Here is an 18,158-nt window from a genome sequence, read left to right on the forward strand (position 1 = left end):
CAGGATGCAGGATGCAGGATGTTGAGGATTAGGGGCAGGAATGTCAGTGAGTGAGGACGATTTTTTGTATGCAATCAGGAGAGTGACAGAGCATGTGCCTTGTTGAGAGGTGTGTGTATATTAGCAAGAGAGTGAGGGTGAGATAACAGAGACAAGATTAAAGCACTAACCCTGGAAGAGCAAAGAAGGTATTGGCACTGTTGACCATTCCACCCGACCATCAAGGTGGCACTGATCCAGTTGGCAAACTTGGACCAGGCTTTTAGAGTCCAGTGATGTGGTCTCCTGTGCCAATCCTCTGGGAAGAGGATGACTCTTGTTGAGACCACCTCAACCACCATGACCTCCACTATTGGAGAATTGAGGTGCCATAATTCCCGTCTCTGACTTCACAGCGCACATTCATCAATGAGAAAGGCACCTTTGGAATGTCCATACTCAACTGGGCGCACAATGGCCTTTTAAAGATGGTGTATATGCCAAGGATGCTGGTCTTTTGGCAAATATCTAGTGAGTGGCGAGTTCCTCCAGAAACAAATTGAGTAAGAGGGGTGCCCTAGGGGCAGGTCAGGTAGTTAATAAGGCAAGGTTGATAAGACGTGGCAAGAAATCTTGCCAGATCTCACAGACAGAAATCTTCAACGAAAATCAATAAAACTGACACTAAACTAAAAATGGTAAGAGTGAACCCAAAGTCAGTTCAATAATGGCTGCCTGAAGACAAACATGCATTAATCCTACTCGAGGTGAGGTACAGCAGTAAGAGTGGGTTGGTATAAATTCTTATCTGACAGAATTGGCATCACATTGTATCTAAATTGCCTCTGAATATGAACCAACTTGCAGTGTGAGCACCATTCTGAAAGAGATTAATGAATTTCAGTGTTTGACACAACAGGCAATGCAAGTATGGAACTGGTTAAAACAGTGCAGAATTTTTTTTTAGAAAATCTAAGACAAATTGAATTCATAAGGATTGGATTATTAGTTCAATTGCCCACTTTTCAGTAAAGATCTGCAAAGAAAGAAAGAATTGATGTGTTTATACATTTAATCCACTGACCCAAGGCTGCTGTGTTATTTGCATTGACTTCAGCAATTTGCCGCAAGCACTTGCTATTGTAAATGATTAATTCATCCACTGGTACTTTTGACTTACAAAAAGTATCCTGTGCTGCTGTTTCTGATTATCTTCTGGTGCATGTGAGTGAAGATTGAGGTGTGAGGGACGTTGGCAAGAAGCACGAGGAATGGCACGAAATCCATGCTGCCTCTTCCAGAGCAGCGAGCTGCAATCCAGTTGGGTAATGGCAAGGTTCAGCAGAAGGCCTAGCCCCTGGAATCAGGTCGTTCTGCCTCACGACAGCTGCTAGGCAACCAGAAACTGGCAGCCCATGTGCTCACCAGCGCCATGGAAGATTGTGGTGGCTGCAGGTAAAGCACCCCAGAGAAGGCAGAGTCAAGTAGCAACTGAGGCAAAGGCATCCAATGTGGCTGGGTTGGGTGTTTCTCAGTTTAGGGATATCGGAAGGAAGGTTGAGGGGGGGGCTAGTGGGTGGGTGAAGGGGTGTTGGAAGCATGGTTAACGGGTGGCTCCCAGTTGGCACCCCCTTATCCAGTGCCCAATTCCTAAATCAGCCAATGATTGGCCACCTCTCCTCACCTCACCACCTTCACCTCCAATGGCCCTTACATTCCCACAACAAGGTGATAGGGTGCCCATAAGGTAAACAGCTTTAAAGGGCGCTACATGGTGACAGGCCCAATCTACAACAGCAGCAGTTAATCCCCGCAGCATCTGACTGAGGCCCTTAATTGGGCAACAATTGATCACTTAAAGGCCTGAATTGAAGTGGAGTGGGAAGGTCAACTATGAAGATGATTCTCATGGAGGAAGAAAGGCAGCCGGGTTTTGGAATGGCATCATGCCAGCTTCTGAAGTGCCCTTCCTGCATCCAAGACACCCTTATCCAGAAGCAGACAATTCCACTTCAAGAGACAAAAACCAGAACCATTGTCTTCTCAGGACATGTGAATCCACATTATCACCTACACACACAGAGCTGGATTTACTACTCCAATGCCAGTTGGTTTGATAATAGGGGGTGGAGCTGCAAAATCCATTTGGCACTGTACCCATCCTGTTTCAACTCCATTTTACCCCAGGTGGTAAGTCATCAGGCAGCCTGCCCTATGGGCTACTGAGGTTTTAAATATCCACTTGAGCACCCAATGAAGGGTCACCTCTTGCTGAAGCTGCTAATTACTGAGCTGCAGGGGCCAGAAAGCCTGGGTTCGAGACTCACCTGCTCCAGAGTTGTGCTGTAACATGCCTGAAGAGGTTGAGAAAACATACAGTAATCCCCCAGTACCTGCGGGAGATACATCCCAAGACCTACGGTGGAAGCCTGAAACCGTGGCTAGGTGCGAACCCATTCATTTAAATGGGAAACGTACCTTGCCAGCAGCCTCTTGCTCCCTGCTTCTGGAACGTTCCCTTTTACATGTTCTGAAACCGCAGTAACCAGACCCACGTACGCATTGGTCGCCCTGTATCTATAACCAGCTGCAGTAGAACGTCTAGAACTTAAGTACTTTACCGTCACTTTTTATTATCATCTTGCACTTTTTAAACTCTATTCCCATGCTTATCTTTTTTTCACTCTGAAACAAGACTTAAAGTATCTATACCTAGGCACTCTATAACTAAGATGGCACTGAGAGCGATAGTACAAACTTATCACTGCAGTCATTCAAGCACATAAGACAATAAAGGCTATTCTATTCTATTCTAGAGGTTTATGTCAAGTATCCATCCTGCCTGCTGGCCCTGTGTAGACTAGTGGCAACCAAGAGGGAAACTTGTTCCTGGCCCTCTGGAACAATTGTACACTATTTCCACACTCCTCAATTTGGAGACTTCACTCTTGATTACTCCATGTTTTATATTGGCATCGCAAACCAAATATGACACTGAATCATTTAAGGAAATGGGAGGGTAGATGAACAGTACTTTGTCTGAGTTAAAACACAGTCAGCAGTTTTGAATGACTGCAAGTTTATGGAGACAAAAACCAGAGATTGCTGGAAAATCTCAGCTGGTCGAGCAGCATCTGTGGAGAGAAATCAGAGTTAATATTTTGGGTCCAGTGACCCTTCTTCAGAACTGAACATTTTTGGATGATGGAGCATGGGAATTCAGCCGAGACTGCATTCAAATAGTCAAGTCTAGAGGTAACAAACGATTGACTGAGAATTTGAAATGCAGGCTTGCTGAGACATTATGGAGTCATTCAGTGATATAAATGTGGAAATGGGCAGTCTTAATCATAACAGGGGGTTTTGATACTTGAAAACTCACATCTGTGGTCAACTATGATAACAAGAGTTGAGAACAATCCAGATTAGCCTCAACCCATTACCAAAGAGTGAGAAAGAAACAATGGCTGGGGAGAATGGTTTGAGGTTAAACCCAAAGGCAATAGTTTTCATTTTCCCAATAGTTATTGAGAGGAAATTACTCTTCCTTCTGTACTGGAATTGGAAATGGTAGAAGAGTTGTGAAAGATTCCTAGTGAGATAGAGTTGGCTGTGGTCAATTGCATACTCATAAACACTGACACTGTATTTTCAGTTGATGCTGCCAAAGAACAGCATATATTTGAGAATTGGGAGGAGACCAAGTATAGGTTTTTGAGGGGCATCAGTGATAACAATGCAGGATTGGGACAAGGAACCTTTGAAGGTGATACTCAGGCTCTGACAACATAAATAAAAATGGAAGCATGTGACTGAGCTGGATGATGATGGAGAGATATAGTAGAATTAGGATGAGAACATCAACCATGCCAAAAGGTTTCAGGTAACTCTGAAAGGAGAGTGATAGGTTTGTACTCACATCAAAAATGAAATAATCTCAACTTAATACTTCAGGTCGAGAGTGTGTTGCTGGAAAAGCACCGCAGGTCAGGCAGCATCTGAGGAGCAGGGGAATCGACATTTCAGGCATACGCCCTTCATCAGGAATGCCTGAAACATTAATTCTCTTGCCCGTGAATGCTGCCTGATCTGTTGTGTTTTTCCAGCACCACACTCTTGACTCTGATCTCCAGCATCAGTCCTCACTTTCTCCCAACTTAGTACTTGGCGAAAAAGCAAGACCATTTGCACATCAGAAACTGATTTCTGAAGAGTCATACCAGACTTGAAGCATTAACTCTGCTTCTCTGTCCACAGATACTGGTAGACCTGCTGAATTTCTCCAGAATCGTTTCTGTTGGTTCCATCATACTCCTGACTCGTGCCTTGTAGAAATGAACAAATACTGGGGACCTCTAAAATGAGTGATTCACTGCAAATTTCCCAGCCTCTGACCTGTTCCTGTAGCCACAGTATTTATGCAGCTGGTTCGATTCTCCCTTAATGCTGATAGGTTAGTAAGTGCCAGGCAATAACTAAGTCTGAATGCTGGTTAGCCATTGCTCCATATGGAAACAAACTGCTTCAATACTTGAGGACATTATGCAGTTCTAGAGAACATCCCCATTTCTGATGAAAGGAAGACCATAGATGACCCACAGACACTACTCTGATGAGCTACTGCTGCAATGTCTCATGTTTGAGATTACTTCCATCAGATTTCACTGACTTGACTTGCACCAGGGGTGACTCTGAACTGTGAAGAGTTTACCCCCAATTCTCTTTGACCTCAGTTTTGTGAGACCTCCTAATGTCACCCTCAGTCAAAGTGGTCTTGATGTCATGGTGAGTCATTCTCACCTGTCTTCTGGAATTCCCAAGGCTTTGATGAAGTTGGAAGATGAGTGACTCTGGCAGAGATCAAACTGAGAGTCAGACAGCTGGTTATTGCTGAATAAATGCCATTTAATAGCAATACTGATGACTACCTTCATCATTTTGATGATGATGACCGACCATATGTTCACTGTTTGAGGAATTATTTTAATGAGGCAGCTATTCTCTAAGTTTCCTTGGTAGTGCTCTTACCTTTGCATTAATATGTTTTGTCCTTGAGATCAGTTTGTGTGGAGTTTATAAACAATTGAAACATTTCTGTATTTTACAGCATGTTCATTCCATAATGATGACATCTCTACGGCTGAGAAACTGATTGAAGGTTGTACTTCCAGGAGTTAAGAATTAATCCCTAAAGAGATACTCCAAACACACAAACATATGAATTAAAAGTAGAAGGTCATTTAGCTCTCAGTGCCTGCTCCACCATTCCTTAAGATAACTATTGATATTATTGCACCACAACTACATTTCCTGCTTATCCCGATATTCTTTGACTCTTTTTTATAAACTTAAGAATCTACCTGGCTTTGCCTTAAGAATTTTCAATAACCCTATCTCTCCCACTCTCTTGGGGAAAAAAAAAGTTCCACAGACACTTCCAGTGAGTGAAAAGTAGTCCTGGTCTGAATTTGCCTTCAACAGGGTGTTTCACATGATCCAGCGATGTGTACTACAACATAAGAAACTGGGAGTGGATACTGAGCTATTGAAGAATGCAACAGACATTTATTCCAACTTATCATTATGTACAAATATTGCATTCTTCAGGCACATGAGTGCCTGGGCTAATATTATGCTAATAAGTCACAACAGAGGAGCATGTTTCCAACACAGTGTTATGCTTCAAGTGGTCCGAGGTAAAATGGATTACGAGATCTTTATACCCACAGGTCACATGCTACCATGCAATAATTATAGCATGAACATGTTTCTTATGGCACACAGACATGTTGATTGTGAATCATAATAGATTACTCCTCATCTCTGTCTTAAATGAACGACTCTTATTTTAAACTGTGTTCCCTGGTTTTAGTCACTATACAAGGGGAAGCATCTTTTTAGTATTTGGTCTGTCAACTTCCTCAAGATCCTATATGTTTCAATTCAGAGCACCTTTTGCAGTTTACGTTCTCTGATCGGATGTGTAAGATTGTTTCAGGTTAAGGGGGAAGGCTAGGACTATTTGATAATGAACGATAAGTGGCACACTATAGTGATTTATTTTGGCTGAATGCTTTGGAGCTAAAATTTCTGGTTGGGCAAAATTCAATTTACAAACCCAGTGTTGTTTGTGATAATGTTTCTGAAGGTGTTCATAACACATTGAGTCTTCTGATATCACATTCACTCTGGCTGGAGACTGTTGAGTTCTGGACAAGTACTTGCAGGGAGCAAATATCTTCTGTACTGCTCTTGACAGTCCTTGGTAATTATGCCATTTAAGTTGATATAAAATGTATTTATTGGAAAAACAAAATAAACTACCTGGTTATGTAAGCCCATTGCTACTTTTGTTTAGACTTACCAGTGACCTATCTTCTACCACTGATTATTGGACTATAAGATTGTAAGAACTAGACCATTCAGCCCATTGGATCTGCACCACAATTTGATCATAACTGACATATTTCTCTCCTGTTTTCTCCCCATAACCGTTGATTCCTTTACTAATCAAGAACTTATCGATCTCCTTCTTTCATACGCTCAATGACTTGGCCTCCACAGCCTTCTGCAGCAATGTGCTCCACAGATTCACCACTGTCTGGCTGACCAAATTCCTCCTCATCTCAGTTCTAAATAGTCATCTCTTCACTCTGAGGCTGTGCCCTCAAGTCCTTGTCTCTACTACTAGTGGAAACATCTACTCTATCCTGACGTCTCAATCTTCTGTAAGTTTCAATGAGGTTCCCCGTCATCCTTCTAAATTCCATTGGGTACAGACCCAGAGTTCTCAATCATATGACAAAGCTTTCATCCATAGAATAGAGTTTTGTAGAATCCCTATTCGGCCCAATAAGTCCACACCGACCCTCCAAAGAGTATCCCAGCCAAACCCATTCCCCATTACTCACCATTTACCCCAGATTAATGGACTTAACTTACACCTTCCTGAACACAATGAACAATTTAGCATGACCAATTCACCTAACCTGCACAACCTTTGATTGTGGGAGGAAACTGGAGTACCTGGAGGAAATCCACACAGACATGGGGAGAATATGCAAACTCTACACAGACAGTCACCCGAGGCTGGAATCGAACCCCGCTCCCTGGCACTGTGAGGCAGCAGTGCTAACCACTGAGCCACTGTGCTGCCCCTAAAATCTAAAAAAAAATTTTTAATTTAAAACTGAAACTAATCCCTGGAGTACATTCTTGTGAACCTTTTCTGGACCTCTCCAATGCCAGCACAGGCCATGGGCTGAGCTTAGAGAAAGAAGAATTGTTGGCAATGAACTTCCCAAATCAGAACACCACATGCTGCCAGCAGTGGTAGCTGAAAATACAACATGGTGACCGCGATGGTGTTGTGAAGACTTTAACAGCCTTATTATACAGCAACCATAAACAGGGCGGAAACCTGTTTTCCCTAGAGTTCTGTCCTGGGAATGTTCTGTCTCAAAATCAGACAACTTTCATATAATTCCCTCTTACCCATATTTACGAGCTTCAGAGGGAATATGCCTGGATTATCTTTGTTAGTATGCCCAGGTTGGGTTTTGAGGAAACCATGCCTGCAAATATCAGTGGCAGAAATAAAAGCCCTTTCTTTACTGAGGCTGTGTATTTTAATCTAGATGCTGGAGTGAGAAACATGAGAAAATGGTATAACCTGAACAGCAAAGTGGCAACAGAAATGTGAGTAATGAGAATTAACAAAAGAAAACAGACATCTTTCATTATTGGAATTTAAATTATCTTTTGATCCTAGTTTGAGTTAACTTGATGACTAATGATCAAATTAGGTTGTTAATAGCAGTGTTCATCTTGAATTTAGAACTGAGGTTTTGCAGGGTGCTATATAAATTGTTTATTGTTTTTGACACAAACATCAGCAGCAGAAATAAAATCAGAAGGATGGCATCCTCAGTCAGAGATTCTGCCAGCCTCATTCCCGATGAAGAGCTTATGCTTGAAACGTCGATTCTTCTGCTTGTCGGATGCTGCCTGACTGGCTGTGCTTTTTCAGCACACACTCGATGGCTGAGAATAAGAATGAGTTCATATTGCCCTTAATGAGGGTCTGAATATATGAAAGGAGAAAGCAAGGAGAGCAGCATAACAAACCATGTTGCTCAAGACTTTGAGAAATACCAGTCTTCACGCTGTTGGGTGCGTTTGGCATCCTTCATGACTCTGCAGGTTGGGGTGAGACAACAGTTGGAAGCTGGGAATCTCACTTTGACATATATTCATGATGTTGGGGCTGTGACCCTGGAGTTCCAAGGCATTGTTTGATCTTTCAAGAATGGGCTTATCTAAATTAATCTAGCTTTCAATAATTCTTCATTAATTGCTGAAGATTTGGAAATGTCATTCAGAAAAAGGTATAAACAGACAATACGGGACACTAAAGTGTCACCTTAGCACAATAGGAACACTTTGTTCTATGACCTATGTGGAGACATGTCTGTTCAAGAAGATGTTAGTATATTGCTGGATGCAAGTGGAGAATGGTAAGTATTAGCATACAGCACAAATGCAGTACCAAACATGTGCAGACTGAATTCACATGCCTTATTTCAATTCACAGCCAATTCAGAAAAAAGTCAGTGGAGTGGTGATTAGAACATGTACTATTTCACATAGCGCTGAGTATGGCTAAGCTAAGCTTCTCATGTTTCATTAGAAATAGCTCCTTTGCAATTGAGAAGTCTAAAGCCAAAAAAAATTGAAAGCAAATTCATATTGATATTTTATTGGAAAATTGAAACTGCTGTGACACACAAATGTGCTCAAAATTACTACTCATTATGATTACCTTGTAGTTGTTAGAATTCAATTGTATTAAAAGTCATGATTTCTGGATAAATTTCCAATACTTTTAATGTGATACTATTGCATCATTTTGCTCCTGCATCTAAATTTAATGGAAATTGAAAGTGTTCTGCAGGGATTTATCATTATTTTCAGTTCACGTGCCAATTAGAGATAAAGGAACACAGTTCTGAGAAGGGACAGAGTACTGCAAAGAAGCAAAGTGAAAACATTTATGTGCTCCCTGGTGAAATATTTAACTCTGATTAAAGCTATGGGCAGCATTCCAGTTATATTGCATTCTCCTAGCCTCACTAGCACATCTCAACTAGAATTGTTTTTATGCTTACGTGGCACTTAATGCGTTGATAAAACTAATTCTGTTATCTACTTTTTTGTGCTTTGAACATTTATGAAGGCGGAATCTAATTTAGTATCCCTATAAAAATAGAGCACCAACTTACATAAAGATTGCCTACCTAAGTGAGTGGAGTAGACAGACTGGTGGCATCATGAGATTTTAACATTAGAAGATTCAGTGAAGTACAATTTTGTGCCAGTAAACTGGCCGAGTAGATCACCTCTCCATTGTAAAACCCATCTGGTTTTCATTTTGTGTCTCAGCACTTTGAAATAATTCCAGCTGAACTTTTAAAATTCAACGTGGATATGTATAAAATGATGTTTAATGATGTTCACAGCGACAAGTTTGAAAATTTTAAGGATATTTAAACAGTGCAAATGATGAAGTTCTGAATTTTCTGTAAGATAAGGCTAGGGACACCTGCAATTACTACATGCACAGAGAAAGCTTGGAATTGTAACTTACCCAGTCCCATTGTAATCTCATCCAGGTGTTGCATCCAGATGGGTTTGTGGTTCACTCATTTCTCTATTACTGTGAAGAACCAGTTAGCTGCACATTAATATCTTCTCTTTTCTCAGAATGCTGAAGATTGTGTCAATATCTAAAAGCAGACACTGGTGTCATCAGGTCAATGATGTGCAAAAATAAAGGACCTATTCTCCTGCAATATATCAGGTAGTTTGCAATAGCTGCTGAGACATATTTGAGACCAACACAAGATTCCTTTGTTTGTTAGAGAATCTAATACACCTGAGTGGATAATTATCTGTAACCATGCAATGCAGTTATTGGATGAAATAGAACCGTTTCAGTTCCAAACACCAATACAACGTATTAGAATCAGTCCTACAGAGCTTAGTCATTTTGTGAGCCAACAATCTTTGGGTCTTCTGAAGCAATAATTTGAATACTTTGAACTCATGGTGCTTTGTGCTATGAGCCACCTAAAGTTGTTATATTCTTAATGGCTGAGAATGAGAATCTTTTCACAAGGGCAATTTAGTTTTGAATCACTGCGAGAATGGGGAATGATGTGCATTGAACTGTTTTACATTGTAGACACATCGGTATTTCTGTGAAAACCAATGCAGTTGCCTGAATTCACTTGATAACGAAGTAGCACAACAAGATGCATACTTTGTGAAAAATACACAGCTAGATAGCATACCTGTACATAACATGAACTCACTTTCAGAACACACACACTAACAATATTAAAGAATGGATTGGCAGTCTAGTCACATGCAATGGGTTCAGCCTAAATTTCAGACACATGTGAAGGATTCCCACTGAACAATACAGTGGGCAGCAATGTGTAATGCACTGTGGATGTCATTTGGATGCTTTTGGGTTGAGATTGCTTTGTAATTGATGACAGACAATGCTATGAATTACAGCTGGGTCATATGTTAAATGTAAATAATAACTTGTTATTAAGGATTGTAACCTTGAAGTGACACTTCCAATGAAAGTGTGGCTGTATGAATTCTTAGTGTATGAAGTGTGACAAGGATAAGCTGAATACTGTACCTGATTGAAATATTGGTAATGTAGCAGCATGCAAAGTGATTTTTATTTGATATTTTAGTACTGTACAGACCAGGAATGTAAACTCAAAACTGGAATCTGCAGGGAGCCTCAACCCAATTTCATTTACTATTGCTGTGCATGAGTGTATCAGAAAATTGAACTCTCCCATCACATACTAGACTCCATATTATTTTCCAACGTCTGTTACAAGACTTAATACTCTTTTGTCACAACACTGCTTTTCATTGTCTCTACAGTGTATAGATTCTGCTTGAATTCAATCACAGTGAACAACATATAATACAGAGGTTGTCATTTTAGATCTGCTCACTCTCTCCTCTTGGCATATCTCTGCAAAGCTACTGGGAACTGTTGATGTATGAAATGCAAAGTATAAAGCATATCTATGCTGGTAACAATGTAGCCTATTAAAGATTAAAGCAAAACCAATTTATCTTAACTTTATCTTTTGGTGCAAAAGCGCTCATGAAGTAAGAATTGATAGTGAAGGAGAATTAAATATTTATTGCACTTTGAAACGAGGTAGTAGTAAACATTACAAGGTCATGTAGGGCAATAGACTGCCCTGCAATTACGGCCACAATGTCTTTACGTTGTGAAAACTTTGTTGAATTTTTATCTTCAGCTGCCATTTGGGAGCAAAAATTCTGCTTATCAAAGTGCTATAACTGAGGAGTGTGAGTGCATAACCTGCAAACAAGCTTTGTCAGGAACTGGAGATTGCTTTGGACTAAAAGTAGTTTAGCTTCCTTAGGGGAAATGAAATGACAGCCACCAAACTACTCCAAAAGGTTAACAGCCAGATTAGAACAATGCAGGGAGGAGATTAAATGAGCATTGAGAATACTGGACCATCTTGAAGCAAAGTATTTGTAATCCATTTCCAGTTTGTGCATTCCTTCCATAGTCAATGAAATGTTAAATTTAACTGTAGCTATACTAAAATAAGATGGGAGTTTTTTGTCATTCAAGCAAACCATTTGGACATAGTGTTTCTACACACTTGGACCAAGATTGTTTTCAGAGTACTTAATTTAAAAAGACAATCGGTTAGGATCTAAAGGAACCAATTGATTTAGCATTACACATTTTGCACAACTGCCAAACAAAAATTATAGGTGATATTTGTACTCAACATTGCTATAGGCATAACATATAAATCATAAAGTTCAAAAATATACCTCAATAATTGTCAGCAGAAAGGCAATTCTACTGTCCTTCTTGAAATGAGGCTATTTTCAATCAGATGATTCCATAAGGTTGACCATTTCCAACAGAGTCTGGTTCTGATATAGAGACCAGTGTCCACTTTCACAGTCATGGTTCTTCACACATGTGCTTCATTAATTGTTGCCCTGCTTTCAATACAGAAGGAAAGATATTCAGTTACTCCATCAAAACTGCTGGGGCAGAAGATAACACTGGGGAAATAGGTGTTGAATTCTGATTTCTGATTCAGGGAAACCTCTTTTGTCATGTTGTCCAAAGGTAGAAAGCAGTAAAGGTCTTGCAGAAGCAACAACTGAAACACTCAGCATCTATGCAGAAAAAACAGAGTACACACTTTCCCAATCCAAAGATTTGCAGATCTTTCCTTCAGCAATGTTTTTAGGCACCGCTGGATCATCCTCACCACTACATTAGCAATTTTGCTCCATAAACTGGTGCCTAATCTTATGGGACTTCTGCTGAAATATTTCAGGCCACAAAATGGAATTCCTGTTAAATTGAGAGGGCATCTTTAAATCCAGCAAAAGCTAAAAGACAGGTCCAACCACAGCTTCAACATTGGTAGTGCTAGGATATATGCCCTGAGTCCACGGTAGATGGAATAGGGATCTAGCCAGTGTTGTTGATACCAATCCACATCAGCCATCCAGCCAACTAGCCCCCAATGAGCCTGAGTTGTTGTGGTAATATATCATTTTATCACAATATTGTAGTCTGAAGCTATAGACAGTGAGGATGGGAGCTCCAATTTATTTCCATCACACAGCTGACCAGAAACTCATCCACCCATTGGATTATATTTGAAATCTGTGACTTAAATCTAGCTTTTGTTTAGAGGAGAGGACACTACCAGTGTACTACAAGATCTCTGAGGGCTATATTTCTGTAGTAAGTAGCAATATTCTTAACATCTCAAGCAATACTTATATTGTCCAAGTGGAATTCTTTGTTGGAAATGTCAAGTTTAGGATTGGTCCCTTGCTTGGGTCCAAATGGAGTAATTCTGCAACATTTGCTGTCATGAGATCAGGTAGTCTTTCTTTTTAAAGAAGTAAAATCACACAACACCAGGTTTTAGTCCAACCACAGGTTTTTGGAGTGATGCTCCTTGTCATTTCAAATAAACATGTTGAGATATAATCTAGTGTTGTGTGATTTTGACTTTGACCATCCCAGTCCTACACTGGCACTTCCACATCAGGAAAACAATGGACAAGTGTATCAACAATCACTGCAACACTTGGAACGCATACCCTAGACTGACTGGGAGGGCAGGGGAGAGGGTATTTGTTGAAGGTGTCTTCTTTTTGAGATAATGTACAATCATGTACTTATTTCCATTTGTAGATAGGCAATCTTGTGGCCTTATTTCAAAGGAGATCCAGGAAATTCTCTCAGGCTTCCTGCTCAACATTACCCCTTGATCAACACGACAGGTTTATTGGTTATTCACTGGCCAGATATTGCTTTGTGTGAATGGACTGTCATGTTTGCCTATTAAGCAATGAGTATCATATTACTAAAGCATTTCATTGGCATTTTGAGATGTCCTGAGAGCAAGATAGACATATGGGAGGGTGGGGGAGGAGGTGCGGGAGGGAAGGACAAGAATTTCTCTCCTGCGATTTAGCAAATGATTTACATATGAACAAGGAACAAGACAGACCACTTAGACCTTTGGGTCTGCTTTGATATTCAATAATGTCGGATTTTAACTTCAGCTCAACATTCCTCCATATCCTGTAATCTTTCACCCCTTGATGATCAAGAAGCTATCCCTGCCTAACAAATATTAGTCTTTGAGAAATAGAATTCCAAAGACTCGCAACTATCTAAGCAAAAAAAAAGAATTCCTAATCTCTGTTTTAAATGGTTGACCGTTTCTAAACTATGACCCCTAGTTCTAGATTCTCCTACAAGAGGAAACATTCTTTCATCCTTCCACCTAGTCAAGTCTCCTCAGGACCTTACACCTTTCAATTATGTCACCTCTGACACTTCTAACCTCCAGAGGATACTGGCCCAGTCTGTCTAGCCTTTCTTCGTAATGTATTAGTCTACTAAACTATATCTGAATTGCTTCCAATACATTGACATCCTTCCATAACATAGTGACCAGTATTCCAGAACTAGTCTCACCAATGCCCTATTTAACTGAAGTATAATCTCTCTACTCTTGTAATCAATTCCCCTCACAATAAACCATAACATTCTATTAGCTTTCCTGATTACTTGCCGCAACTACAAACTAACTGGCTGTGATTCACGCACTAGTACACAGATATCTCAGAACTCTGCAACCTCTCACTATTTGCATAGTATGCTTGTTTTTTATTCTTCCTGCCAAATGGACAATTTCACACAAATTAGGCAATCAAAATATATGTGTCGAGTTTCATCAAATAATATGAGTTCATTTTAGCATGCTAACTAGGTCAGCCGTCTTCTTAACATTCAATTTCAATTGTCTGGTTTGTAGCATTGAGCAGAAATCCCCATATTTGGAGATACTGGACCAAAACTCTGAATTTTTCAAAACTTTTAAAAGAAAGAGTGTAGTTTGGATGACTTTTGGGAAAAATACACAGTCACAGAGATGGCTATCAACCCAGAAATTCCAATTTTACATATCCACTCAAAGAGAACAATCAGTCAGACCTAACACCACCCAACACAGACTGAATGGGGCTTCTACAATCCTGAAGGAGGGTCCTGCCCAAAATGACTGTCTTGCTCTTCAGATACTGCCTGAGCTGCTGTGCCTTTTTCAGTGCCACTCTTTATCAACTGTGATTTCTCCAGCATCTGCAGTCCCCACTGTCTACCAGACTCTACAGATGCCAGACATTCAATGTAAATCAATTTTCATTCACAGAGATATTGACATTCAACTTCAATCAAAATACATTCCCACATACTCTTCACTGACCTCAAGGGAGCACCGATTGGCGTGAAGGTAAGAGGCCTGCAATTTGTGTAACAGGCCTGCAATCTTACCTGAAAGAGCTAACTCCCAGAGCTGTCTCCATAGCCATCTCCAGAAGATGTGATGTGGAAGTGCCAGTGTTAGACTCGGGTGGGCAAACTTAAAGCTTGCTCCTTCGTCAGGTAGCTTATCTGATGAAGGAGCAGCGCTCTGAAAGCTTGTACTTTCAAATAAACCCATTGGATTATAACCTGGTGTTGTGTGATTTTTAACTGTCTACAGACGAGGAATCCCAAACAGCTATCTCGCTGAGAGCGGTTCCCTGCCATGTTTTCCCTAGAAGCCATTCCAAACAGCAATCCCCAGAAGAAGAATTTTGACAGCTAATTACAGCAGCTATTTCCAAGAGCTATCTCCGGAAGGGGGAGTCCCGACAGCAATCCCAAAACCTTCCAACACAGGCCTGTTCTGTACCAGGGGGACCAACAGCAACTGAACATGACCAGCAGGCTGAAGAACTGAAAATCTCCAAACACCACCTACCTGACTGACACCACAAGGCCTCAGACACATCCTGAGGTAAAGCTGGCTTGCAAACTCTGCTACAAAATAAGGAAAACCAAGTACTCACCCGAGAAATCTGAAACACCTCCGACCACATTAGTAAACTCAACCCAATCTGTAGGCCTACACCCTCTGAAGTCTTCATCGAGGCACTGGGTATGGCAATCAGGAATGACCAGCTGTACTTCAAAATCGTGTTTATCCCCAGTGGTGAGCTTAAACTCCTGAGACCCCAGAATATCCCACCTAACCAGCAGGGAGGGGAAGGTGGGTGGTGACAGTGCAGGGAAATCTCCATGATTAAAACCGTTGTTTAGCTTCAAATAGTGTTTAACATGTGTTCAATTTGATAGTGTATTTAAGTACTGTCCTCTGTGTAATTGTGTTAATTCATTGTTTTATTGCATTTGCTTTTATTTCTTATCATACTTATCTTTTTGTATTCAATAAATGCAGAGATTATTTTGCTCTGAAACACCCTTCTTCATTTCACATTCCCTAAATAACACCAGTGTCAGAACCAGGGATTTGGGGGTTATTCGAACCACCTAAAAATCAGCAAATTAGTGAGTGCGAACCAGAACCAGACCAGGTTGGTTGAGAATCTTAGTGAAGAAAGTGAGGTCTGCAGATGCTGGAGATCAAAGTTGAAACTTTATTGCTGGAACAGCACAGCAGGTCAGGCAGCATCCAGGGAACAGGAGATTCGACGTTTCGGGCACTGGCCCTTCTTCAGGAATGAGCAGAGAGTGTTCAGCAGGAGAAGATAAAAGGTAGGGAGGAGGGACTTGGAGGAGGGGAGTTGGAAATGTGATAGGTGGAAAGAGGTCAAGGTGAGGGTGATAGGTCGGAGTAGGGTGGAGGCGGAGAGGTCAAGAAGAAGACTGCAGGTCAGGAAGGCGGTGCCGGGCTGGAAGGATCCGGCTGAGACAAGGTGGGGGGAGGGGGGATGAAGAAACTGGTGAAGTCCAAGTTCATCCCCTGCGGTTGGAGGGTTCCCAGTCGGAAGATAAGACGCTCCTCCTCCGACCGTCGGGTTGTTGTGGTTTGGCGGTGGATGAGTCCAATGACCTGCATATCCTCGGTGGAGTGGGAGGGGGAGTTGAAATGCTGTGCCACAGGTTGGTTGGGTTGGTTCGTCCGGGTGGCCCAGAGGTGCTCCCTGAATCGCTCCGCAAGTAGGCGGCCTGTCTCCCCAATATAGAGGAGGCCACACCGGCTGCAGCGGATGCAGTAGATGATGTGGGTGGAGGTGCAGGTGAATCTGTGGCGGATATGGAAGTTTCCCTTGGGGCCTTGGAGAGAAGTGAGGGGGGAGGTGTGGGCGCAAGTGTTGCACCTCCTGCGGTTGCAAGGGAAGGTGCCGGGAGTGGTGGTTGGGTCGGTGGGGGGTGTGGATCTGACAAGGGAGTCGCGGAGGGAGTGGTCTCTACGGAAAGCTGATAGGGGAGGGGAGGGAAATATATCCTTGGTGCTGGGGTCTGTTTGGAGGTGGCGGAAGTGACGGCGGATGATGCGCTGTACATGGAGATTGGTGGGGTGGTAGGTGAGGACCAGTGGGGTTCTGTCCTGGTGGCAGTTGGAGGGGCGGGGCTCAAGGGCGGAGGAGCGGGAAGTGGAGGAGATGCGGTGGAGGGCACCGTCGACCACGTCGGGGGGGAAATTGCGGTCCTTGAAGAAGGAGGCCATCTGTGTTGTACGTATTTTGAACTGGTCCTCCTGGGAGCAGATGCGGCGGAGACGAAGGAATTGGGAGAATGGGATGGCGTTTTTACAGGGGGCAGGATGGGAGGAGGTGTAGTCCAGGTAGCTGTGGGAGTCGGTAGGTTTGTAGTAGATGTCCGTGTTGATACGGTCGCCTGAGATAGAAACAGAAAGGTCTAGGAAGGGGAGGGAGGAGTCCGAGACTGTCCAGGTGAATTTGAGGTCGGGGTGGAAGGTGTTGGTGTAGTGGATGAACTGTTCAACCTCCTCGTGGGAGCACGAGGTAGCGCCGATACAGTCATCAATGTAGCGAAGAAAAAGATGGGGGTGGGGCCAGTGTAGTTGCGGAAGATGGATTGTTCCACATACCCTACGAAGAGGCAGGCATAGCTGGGGCCCATGCGGGTGCCCATGGCTACTCCTTTTGTTTGGAGAAAGTGGGAGGATTGGAAAGAAAAGTTGTTCAGGGTGAGGACCAGTTCGGTCAGTCGAAGGAGGGTGTCGGTGGAAGGGTACTGGGTGGTACGGCGGGAAAGGAAGAAGCGGAGTGCTTTGAGTCCTTCGTGATGGGGGATGGAGGTGTACAAGAACTCCCCACCTACGTTCGTGACACCACCCACGCCCTCCACCTCCTCCAGGATTTCCGCTTCCCCGGTCCCCAACGCCTCATCTTCACCATGGACATCCAGTCCCTGTACACCTCCATCCCCTATCACGAAGGATTCAAAGCACTCTGCTTCTTCCTTTCCCGCCGTACCACCCAGTACCCTTCCACCGACACCCTCCTTCGACTGACCGAACTGGTCCTCACCCTGAACAACTTTTCTTTCCAATCCTCCCACTTTCTCCAAACAAAAGGAGTAGCCATGGGCACCCGCATGGGCCCCAGCTATGCCTGCCTCTTCGTAGGGTATGTGGAACAATCCATCTTCCGCAACTACACTGGCCCCACCCCCCATCTTTTTCTTCGCTACATTGATGACTGTATCGGCGCTACCTCGTGCTCCCACGAGGAGGTTG

This window comes from Chiloscyllium plagiosum, unplaced genomic scaffold (genome assembly GCF_037043375.1).
Source record: "Chiloscyllium plagiosum isolate Xiang-an unplaced genomic scaffold, Cpla_swu_hap1 HiC_scaffold_34, whole genome shotgun sequence".
Lineage (NCBI taxonomy): Eukaryota > Metazoa > Chordata > Chondrichthyes > Orectolobiformes > Hemiscylliidae > Chiloscyllium > Chiloscyllium plagiosum.